Here is a 10,041-nt window from a genome sequence, read left to right as displayed (position 1 = left end):
GGCTCGGTGGTGGGGGGCAACCCAGGCTGGAGCTGCGGCCACTCACCACTGACCCCTGACCTGCAGGGAGGTTGGGGGAGCTGGCCTGCAGGGAGGTGGGGGGAGTTGGTGGCGTGTGGCTGGGGCACATGCTGTATATATCACGTGGAGGAGAGGTTTCTGGCCAAAAGGCATGCGCCCGGGGACATGGGTGACTCCATGTCCTTATAGGCCTGTGGTGGCGAACCTTTGGCACTCCAGATGTTATGGACTACAATTCCCATCAGCCCCTCCCAGCATGGCCAATTGGCTATGCTGGAAGGGGCTGATGGGAATTGTAGTCCATAACATCTGGAGTGCCAAAGGTCCCCCCCCCCACCCCCCCCCCCCCCCACCCCCCCCCCCCCCCACCCCCCCCCCCCCCCACCCCCCCCCCCCCCCACCCCCCCCCCCCCCCACCCCCCCCCCCCCCCACCCCCCCCCCCCCCCACCCCCCCCCCCCCCCACCCCCCCCCCCCCCCACCCCCCCCCCCCCCCACCCCCCCCCCCCCCCACCCCCCCCCCCCCCCACCCCCCCCCCCCCCCACCCCCCCCCCCCCCCACCCCCCCCCCCCCCCACCCCCCCCCCCCCCCACCCCCCCCCCCCCCCACCCCCCCCCCCCCCCACCCCCCCCCCCCCCCACCCCCCCCCCCCCCCACCCCCCCCCCCCCCCACCCCCCCCCCCCCCCACCCCCCCCCCCCCCCACCCCCCCCCCCCCCCACCCCCCCCCCCCCCCACCCCCCCCCCCCCCCACCCCCCCCCCCCCCCACCCCCCCCCCCCCCCACCCCCCCCCCCCCCCACCCCCCCCCCCCCCCACCCCCCCCCCCCCCCACCCCCCCCCCCCCCCACCCCCCCCCCCCCCCACCCCCCCCCCCCCCCACCCCCCCCCCCCCCCACCCCCCCCCCCCCCCACCCCCCCCCCCCCCCACCCCCCCCCCCCCCCACCCCCCCCCCCCCCCACCCCCCCCCCCCCCCACCCCCCCCCCCCCCCACCCCCCCCCCCCCCCACCCCCCCCCCCCCCCACCCCCCCCCCCCCCCACCCCCCCCCCCCCCCACCCCCCCCCCCCCCCACCCCCCCCCCCCCCCACCCCCCCCCCCCCCCACCCCCCCCCCCCCCCACCCCCCCCCCCCCCCACCCCCCCCCCCCCCCACCCCCCCCCCCCCCCACCCCCCCCCCCCCCCACCCCCCCCCCCCCCCACCCCCCCCCCCCCCCACCCCCCCCCCCCCCCACCCCCCCCCCCCCCCACCCCCCCCCCCCCCCACCCCCCCCCCCCCCCACCCCCCCCCCCCCCCACCCCCCCCCCCCCCCACCCCCCCCCCCCCCCACCCCCCCCCCCCCCCACCCCCCCCCCCCCCCACCCCCCCCCCCCCCCACCCCCCCCCCCCCCCACCCCCCCCCCCCCCCACCCCCCCCCCCCCCCACCCCCCCCCCCCCCCACCCCCCCCCCCCCCCACCCCCCCCCCCCCCCACCCCCCCCCCCCCCCACCCCCCCCCCCCCCCACCCCCCCCCCCCCCCACCCCCCCCCCCCCCCACCCCCCCCCCCCCCCACCCCCCCCCCCCCCCACCCCCCCCCCCCCCCACCCCCCCCCCCCCCCACCCCCCCCCCCCCCCACCCCCCCCCCCCCCCACCCCCCCCCCCCCCCACCCCCCCCCCCCCCCACCCCCCCCCCCCCCCACCCCCCCCCCCCCCCACCCCCCCCCCCCCCCACCCCCCCCCCCCCCCACCCCCCCCCCCCCCCACCCCCCCCCCCCCCCACCCCCCCCCCCCCCCACCCCCCCCCCCCCCCACCCCCCCCCCCCCCCACCCCCCCCCCCCCCCACCCCCCCCCCCCCCCACCCCCCCCCCCCCCCACCCCCCCCCCCCCCCACCCCCCCCCCCCCCCACCCCCCCCCCCCCCCACCCCCCCCCCCCCCCACCCCCCCCCCCCCCCACCCCCCCCCCCCCCCACCCCCCCCCCCCCCCACCCCCCCCCCCCCCCACCCCCCCCCCCCCCCACCCCCCCCCCCCCCCACCCCCCCCCCCCCCCACCCCCCCCCCCCCCCACCCCCCCCCCCCCCCACCCCCCCCCCCCCCCACCCCCCCCCCCCCCCACCCCCCCCCCCCCCCACCCCCCCCCCCCCCCACCCCCCCCCCCCCCCACCCCCCCCCCCCCCCACCCCCCCCCCCCCCCACCCCCCCCCCCCCCCACCCCCCCCCCCCCCCACCCCCCCCCCCCCCCACCCCCCCCCCCCCCCACCCCCCCCCCCCCCCACCCCCCCCCCCCCCCACCCCCCCCCCCCCCCACCCCCCCCCCCCCCCACCCCCCCCCCCCCCCACCCCCCCCCCCCCCCACCCCCCCCCCCCCCCACCCCCCCCCCCCCCCACCCCCCCCCCCCCCCACCCCCCCCCCCCCCCACCCCCCCCCCCCCCCACCCCCCCCCCCCCCCACCCCCCCCCCCCCCCACCCCCCCCCCCCCCCACCCCCCCCCCCCCCCACCCCCCCCCCCCCCCACCCCCCCCCCCCCCCACCCCCCCCCCCCCCCACCCCCCCCCCCCCCCACCCCCCCCCCCCCCCACCCCCCCCCCCCCCCACCCCCCCCCCCCCCCACCCCCCCCCCCCCCCACCCCCCCCCCCCCCCACCCCCCCCCCCCCCCACCCCCCCCCCCCCCCACCCCCCCCCCCCCCCACCCCCCCCCCCCCCCACCCCCCCCCCCCCCCACCCCCCCCCCCCCCCACCCCCCCCCCCCCCCACCCCCCCCCCCCCCCACCCCCCCCCCCCCCCACCCCCCCCCCCCCCCACCCCCCCCCCCCCCCACCCCCCCCCCCCCCCACCCCCCCCCCCCCCCACCCCCCCCCCCCCCCACCCCCCCCCCCCCCCACCCCCCCCCCCCCCCACCCCCCCCCCCCCCCACCCCCCCCCCCCCCCACCCCCCCCCCCCCCCACCCCCCCCCCCCCCCACCCCCCCCCCCCCCCACCCCCCCCCCCCCCCACCCCCCCCCCCCCCCACCCCCCCCCCCCCCCACCCCCCCCCCCCCCCACCCCCCCCCCCCCCCACCCCCCCCCCCCCCCACCCCCCCCCCCCCCCACCCCCCCCCCCCCCCACCCCCCCCCCCCCCCACCCCCCCCCCCCCCCACCCCCCCCCCCCCCCACCCCCCCCCCCCCCCACCCCCCCCCCCCCCCACCCCCCCCCCCCCCCACCCCCCCCCCCCCCCACCCCCCCCCCCCCCCACCCCCCCCCCCCCCCACCCCCCCCCCCCCCCACCCCCCCCCCCCCCCACCCCCCCCCCCCCCCACCCCCCCCCCCCCCCACCCCCCCCCCCCCCCACCCCCCCCCCCCCCCACCCCCCCCCCCCCCCACCCCCCCCCCCCCCCACCCCCCCCCCCCCCCACCCCCCCCCCCCCCCACCCCCCCCCCCCCCCACCCCCCCCCCCCCCCACCCCCCCCCCCCCCCACCCCCCCCCCCCCCCACCCCCCCCCCCCCCCACCCCCCCCCCCCCCCACCCCCCCCCCCCCCCACCCCCCCCCCCCCCCACCCCCCCCCCCCCCCACCCCCCCCCCCCCCCACCCCCCCCCCCCCCCACCCCCCCCCCCCCCCACCCCCCCCCCCCCCCACCCCCCCCCCCCCCCACCCCCCCCCCCCCCCACCCCCCCCCCCCCCCACCCCCCCCCCCCCCCACCCCCCCCCCCCCCCACCCCCCCCCCCCCCCACCCCCCCCCCCCCCCACCCCCCCCCCCCCCCACCCCCCCCCCCCCCCACCCCCCCCCCCCCCCACCCCCCCCCCCCCCCACCCCCCCCCCCCCCCACCCCCCCCCCCCCCCACCCCCCCCCCCCCCCACCCCCCCCCCCCCCCACCCCCCCCCCCCCCCACCCCCCCCCCCCCCCACCCCCCCCCCCCCCCACCCCCCCCCCCCCCCACCCCCCCCCCCCCCCACCCCCCCCCCCCCCCACCCCCCCCCCCCCCCACCCCCCCCCCCCCCCACCCCCCCCCCCCCCCACCCCCCCCCCCCCCCACCCCCCCCCCCCCCCACCCCCCCCCCCCCCCACCCCCCCCCCCCCCCACCCCCCCCCCCCCCCACCCCCCCCCCCCCCCACCCCCCCCCCCCCCCACCCCCCCCCCCCCCCACCCCCCCCCCCCCCCACCCCCCCCCCCCCCCACCCCCCCCCCCCCCCACCCCCCCCCCCCCCCACCCCCCCCCCCCCCCACCCCCCCCCCCCCCCACCCCCCCCCCCCCCCACCCCCCCCCCCCCCCACCCCCCCCCCCCCCCACCCCCCCCCCCCCCCACCCCCCCCCCCCCCCACCCCCCCCCCCCCCCACCCCCCCCCCCCCCCACCCCCCCCCCCCCCCACCCCCCCCCCCCCCCACCCCCCCCCCCCCCCACCCCCCCCCCCCCCCACCCCCCCCCCCCCCCACCCCCCCCCCCCCCCACCCCCCCCCCCCCCCACCCCCCCCCCCCCCCACCCCCCCCCCCCCCCACCCCCCCCCCCCCCCACCCCCCCCCCCCCCCACCCCCCCCCCCCCCCACCCCCCCCCCCCCCCACCCCCCCCCCCCCCCACCCCCCCCCCCCCCCACCCCCCCCCCCCCCCACCCCCCCCCCCCCCCACCCCCCCCCCCCCCCACCCCCCCCCCCCCCCACCCCCCCCCCCCCCCACCCCCCCCCCCCCCCACCCCCCCCCCCCCCCACCCCCCCCCCCCCCCACCCCCCCCCCCCCCCACCCCCCCCCCCCCCCACCCCCCCCCCCCCCCACCCCCCCCCCCCCCCACCCCCCCCCCCCCCCACCCCCCCCCCCCCCCACCCCCCCCCCCCCCCACCCCCCCCCCCCCCCACCCCCCCCCCCCCCCACCCCCCCCCCCCCCCACCCCCCCCCCCCCCCACCCCCCCCCCCCCCCACCCCCCCCCCCCCCCACCCCCCCCCCCCCCCACCCCCCCCCCCCCCCACCCCCCCCCCCCCCCACCCCCCCCCCCCCCCACCCCCCCCCCCCCCCACCCCCCCCCCCCCCCACCCCCCCCCCCCCCCACCCCCCCCCCCCCCCACCCCCCCCCCCCCCCACCCCCCCCCCCCCCCACCCCCCCCCCCCCCCACCCCCCCCCCCCCCCACCCCCCCCCCCCCCCACCCCCCCCCCCCCCCACCCCCCCCCCCCCCCACCCCCCCCCCCCCCCACCCCCCCCCCCCCCCACCCCCCCCCCCCCCCACCCCCCCCCCCCCCCACCCCCCCCCCCCCCCACCCCCCCCCCCCCCCACCCCCCCCCCCCCCCACCCCCCCCCCCCCCCACCCCCCCCCCCCCCCACCCCCCCCCCCCCCCACCCCCCCCCCCCCCCACCCCCCCCCCCCAAGTTCGCCACCACTGAATAGGGTGACTATTCTACCCCACTGCAGGCTCCACCTCCAAATCTCCAAGAGTTTCCTAGTCTGGCCCAGCGGGACTTGAAACCCACTGCGGGACCTTCAACCCACTGCAAACCATTCCTTCTTGGCAGTGTTTTGGAACCCAGCAGCTGAGGGTCTCTGAACAAGTGCCTGATTTTCTGCCAAATTCACTTTTTCAGCTCTCTTAAGCTTTGAAACAGCCAGATGTTTTTTTGTTCAAGTCTGAACATTTTGTAGTCCAGATGGACTCACCTTTCAATAGATTAGTCAATTCAAGGCTAGTACTAGATTAGCTTTCAATAGAAGGGGGAAAGCAGTACAGGTGGCTTTTATGGACAGGAAGTAACAGCAAGGATTAATCAGTGGAGGAGTTTTCTTTGCTTACCTGGTGAGCAAAAACTATTTGGTTATAGGGGACGGTCCAGACTTCCTTTCTGACATCACCTAGTACTCTCTGTTAACTTGTAAGAGAAGGCTGAGGCTTTTGACTGATAAATGTAGACTGTAAAGGAAATAAAAAGACGTGCTGCTACTATAAATGAAAAAGACAGCCTCTGTTTCTTCTGCAGCCTTCAGTAATTCTCGCCAGATTTGGATGCACGCATACGTGGGAAACATTGCTGGCTTATTTATTGTGCTCTTATCCTGCATCTGCTTTTGCTGGCTGCCAATTGAATTATCTTCTTACTGCTCTATGAATTCTCTTCTAACACACCCCTAATGTCCAATTCACTCCGTAGCCCAAGTGTGCTAGTGCAGATCAGCACTGAAATAGAATGTAGTTGCGTGGTGTGTTTTCAGGAATGGATGCCAGTCTAGCAGCAGAGCGACTGGTGCTGGCAAGAAGTTGCTGCAAGTGTCATGGGGCCAAACCCAGCACTTCCAGAGAGCCCCTTCAACGTAAGGCTTGTTTTTCAGTGTTATCAAAGGAGGGGCAAATGAAGATGCCCTACTGCAAAGCAACGGGGAAGCTGTGGAATGAAACATACCCCTACTTGTCGAAGGCTTTCACGGCCAGATTCATCTGGTCTGTTACCAGACTTCCCTCTGTGATACACCTCTGAAGATGCCAGCCACAGATGCAGGTGAAACGTTAGGAACAAGATCCACCAGACCACGGCCACACAGCCTGGAAAACCCACCACAACCAATACACCTACTTGTTAAGCTGGGCAGAACTTCTGGGTATATACACAGATTGATACCTTAAAGGAAGAAAGATCTGATAACTATCATATGAACCTACCTGTTCACTCCTGTCATCTTCTGAAGTCCTGTTTCAGTTGTCCCCATTATTTGAGGCTTGGTGGGCCTTCACCCAAGAAAGGGCCTTTCCAGTTGTAGCACCAGAACTTTGGATTTCCCTCCCAAGGGCGATTTGTCTGTCTCCCTCTATTCCGCCAGCAGGGGAAAACTTTTTGTTTGTCTGCTGTGGTTTTGATGTTGCGTGTTTAAACATTTTTATTGAATTTTTATATATTGTTTCAACTTCTGTTTTATGTTCATCGCCTCTGGGATGGTAGCATAAAAATCAAGTGGGACGGCAGCATAAAAATGTTTTAAATAAATAAAATAGCAGCGAATATTTTAATCTGATGATTTAAATATGCATAGCGGCTTTTATTGCCTTAGCTCACGTTTATATATTTATTTTATTAACATGATTTTTATTCTTCCCTTCTGGGCTGCTTTATACTGAATCAAAATCTTGAGTCCATCAACGTCTGTATTGTTTTCTCAGACTTGGTACCACCTCTCTAGAATCTTTCTCATCCCTGACTCAGCCTTTAAATTAGAGGTGCCAGAATTGAACCGGGGGCTTTCTGTTTGCAAAGTAGATGCTGTTGTCCTGAGCCACAGCCCCTCCCCTGCCCCATGTCCCTTGTTGGGAGCAGCAGTGAAGAAGAGGAGAGCACTTCCTCTTGGCTGTTTCCTGACTCAAGCATGCAAACAGCCTTTCAAAAATATGTTCTCCTAATCTTAATTTTTGTCACTCTTTAGGTCAGCTCTGGGAAGGCATTTTCTCATGTTGCAAAAAAAATGTACTGAGTCCAATCATTCCTGTTTTTAAAATGTATATTATTAATTGCTTATTGGAAGTTTTAAAGTTTAAATCCTCACTCTAGTGGCACACTGGCCCATTCTCATTCTTTTAATTATTATGGACTTATAAACTAGACAAGTACCCTGTTTCCCCGAATATAAGACATCCCAAAAAAATAAGACATAGTAGAGATTTTGCTGAAGTGCAAAATATAAGGCATCCCCCGAAAGTAAGACATAGCAAAGTTTTTGTTTGGAAGTATGCCCGACGAACAGAACACAGAAAAATAAGACATCCCCTGAAAATAAGACATAGCGCATCTTTGGGAGCAAAATTTAATATAAGACACTGTCTTATATTCAGGGAAACACGGGTATATATGAAAGTGCTAAATTAATGAATGGAAAGGGCATAGGTGTAGTGGCAGTTGATGCATTGGGGAGTGTGTCTTCATTTGCATTGCCGTTATCTGTAGCGTGAGAGGCTGTCCTGGAGTGAGATCACAAGTTAGGGAGTGGTGTAATGAGCTGTCCGGCAAAGAACAAGACGCTGTCATATCCTGAAGGGTGTGGTTGGTACAGGAGGGTCTATGCTTTATGGAGGCTTCTTTACTGAATCCAGCTCTTGCATATTCAGGGCCCAGTGGACCACTGACAGTCTCAAAAGACTGTAGAAGTGTCCTGGATCGGTACAGGCTGCCAGAGCTGTGTGCAAAAGAAGATCCAAGGGCTGGCAGTGGAAAAGGGGGAGGAGAAGATTTGGGGCTCAAACTGGGGTCTTCGAACAGGGAATCCGGGGGCAGGTGTTGCTCCTCCTGGCAGGATGATTCATTTTCTTACCTTTTGTTGCAAGTAAAGCTAGAGCAGGCATGCTGATCAAAGCCAGGGCCGGTACTCCATTATTTTTATTATTACATTTGTTTGTTTACTTTGTATGCCTCCCTTCGCCGCAGCTCACAGCAATTTATAAATATAATAAAACAGTTAAAAACATAATCTAAATCAGATGGTGAGTCAATCATACTAACTAAAATGCAGGAGGGAAGTAAAGGTGGATGGGAAACCGTCGCTGTCTCAGTCGTATGCATGTTGGAAGAGCTCGGTCTTACAAGCCATGTGGAATTGCAGTCAGTCTTGCGAGTACTGTCCTGCAGAAATGAAGTTATTCACTCTGACTCCTTGCTTGAACATAGCTAGATTTCAGGGATTAAAAAGAAGAAATTTGGCCATCAAGTTACACCTGACTTACGGTGACCCTGTGGGGTTTTCAAGGCAAGAGACATTTAGAGATTGTTTGCCGATGCCTGAGAAACACAGGCCCCCGTTACCCTTCTTTGTGCCCCTCCCATCCTGCACACGCACACCACCCCTGTCTCGTTGCTAGGGATGGAAAGTACAATCTAAACTTGAAAAGTGCATTTAAAGTAGCACATGCACCTTTCCAGCACTCACAGTTTACAGTCTGATGTGTTTGATCATATTGCATTCGAAAACCGTGCTTTCTTTTTCACCCTCAGGATGTGAGATATCCACACTTCTAGGATATTGTCTATTGCTTTCAGAAGAAGCACATTTGATTACAAATCCTGTTCTGAAATCCTTGATTAGTTTGAACCTCCAGACTGACCTCCCGGTTGTACAATCACGTGTTTGTGAAGGGTGTGGCTGTGCCCGGGTGAGCATAGTTGGAATAAGTTAATTTGAATATTTTAAGTGCAGCCTGCAGGAAAAAGTTTGGGATTTATTAGAGTTTACCCTTTGAGTTCAGCTTTACTCCACTGTTTATTTCGATACGATTGCAGAAATGTAGAAGAGACACCCCCCTCCCAAAAAAAACAGGGCAGATCTCAAAATATTTAGTCAAACACTTGTAATGTCAGAGTTGTAAAACCAACCACAAAGCTATGAAGGAAGTGGGCGGGGGGGGGGGGGGGCTCTCCACTGCCAGAAATAAGTATATATTTCAGATCCTTGTGCATTAACAATATGTGTTCCCCATATTTTCTAAACCTACTCAACCTACATGGGAAGATAGCAAAATACTTCTCTAGTCTTGAAAGTCCATCTCGTCACAGAGCATTTATGCTTGCCAGAGTAAACGCCTTTCCTTCTAAAGTTACAATCGGGAGATTTCAAGGTGTTTTATTCGCTGACAGACGATGCCCATGCTCTGTAAATGCCGTGGATACAATACAGCATATCCTCCAAGAATGTCAGCTACACTCTGCATTACGTAGTCACTATATAATCCCGATTATTAAAGCTAAAACAAATTTGCCTTCGGCTTATGTAGTGAAGTATTTACTTAGTGATGCATCTTCTGAGATAACCTTTAGGGTCGCTACATATCTAGCGGAAGTAATATCTCAAAGACGGTACTAAAATGTGTCCCTCAATGTATCAAATCATCTAAATTACATTGATTTAATGTCTGAGGCTCAAGTCATTGTAATAAACATGAGAAGTCATTCAAATCGGTTTTAATTAACATATGGATATCACAATAGGTCTCCAGAAAGTTTGTGTATAATTTATCCTAACTTAGTGTACTGGATTCCTCGTTGTATTGCTGTTTATCATACAAACATACTGTATGCAGAATTATTTATGCCTAATA

Source organism: Sphaerodactylus townsendi, linkage group LG11, assembly GCF_021028975.2.
Source record: "Sphaerodactylus townsendi isolate TG3544 linkage group LG11, MPM_Stown_v2.3, whole genome shotgun sequence".
In the NCBI taxonomy this organism is placed as follows: domain Eukaryota; kingdom Metazoa; phylum Chordata; class Lepidosauria; order Squamata; family Sphaerodactylidae; genus Sphaerodactylus; species Sphaerodactylus townsendi.
This window is presented reverse-complemented; position numbering follows the sequence as displayed.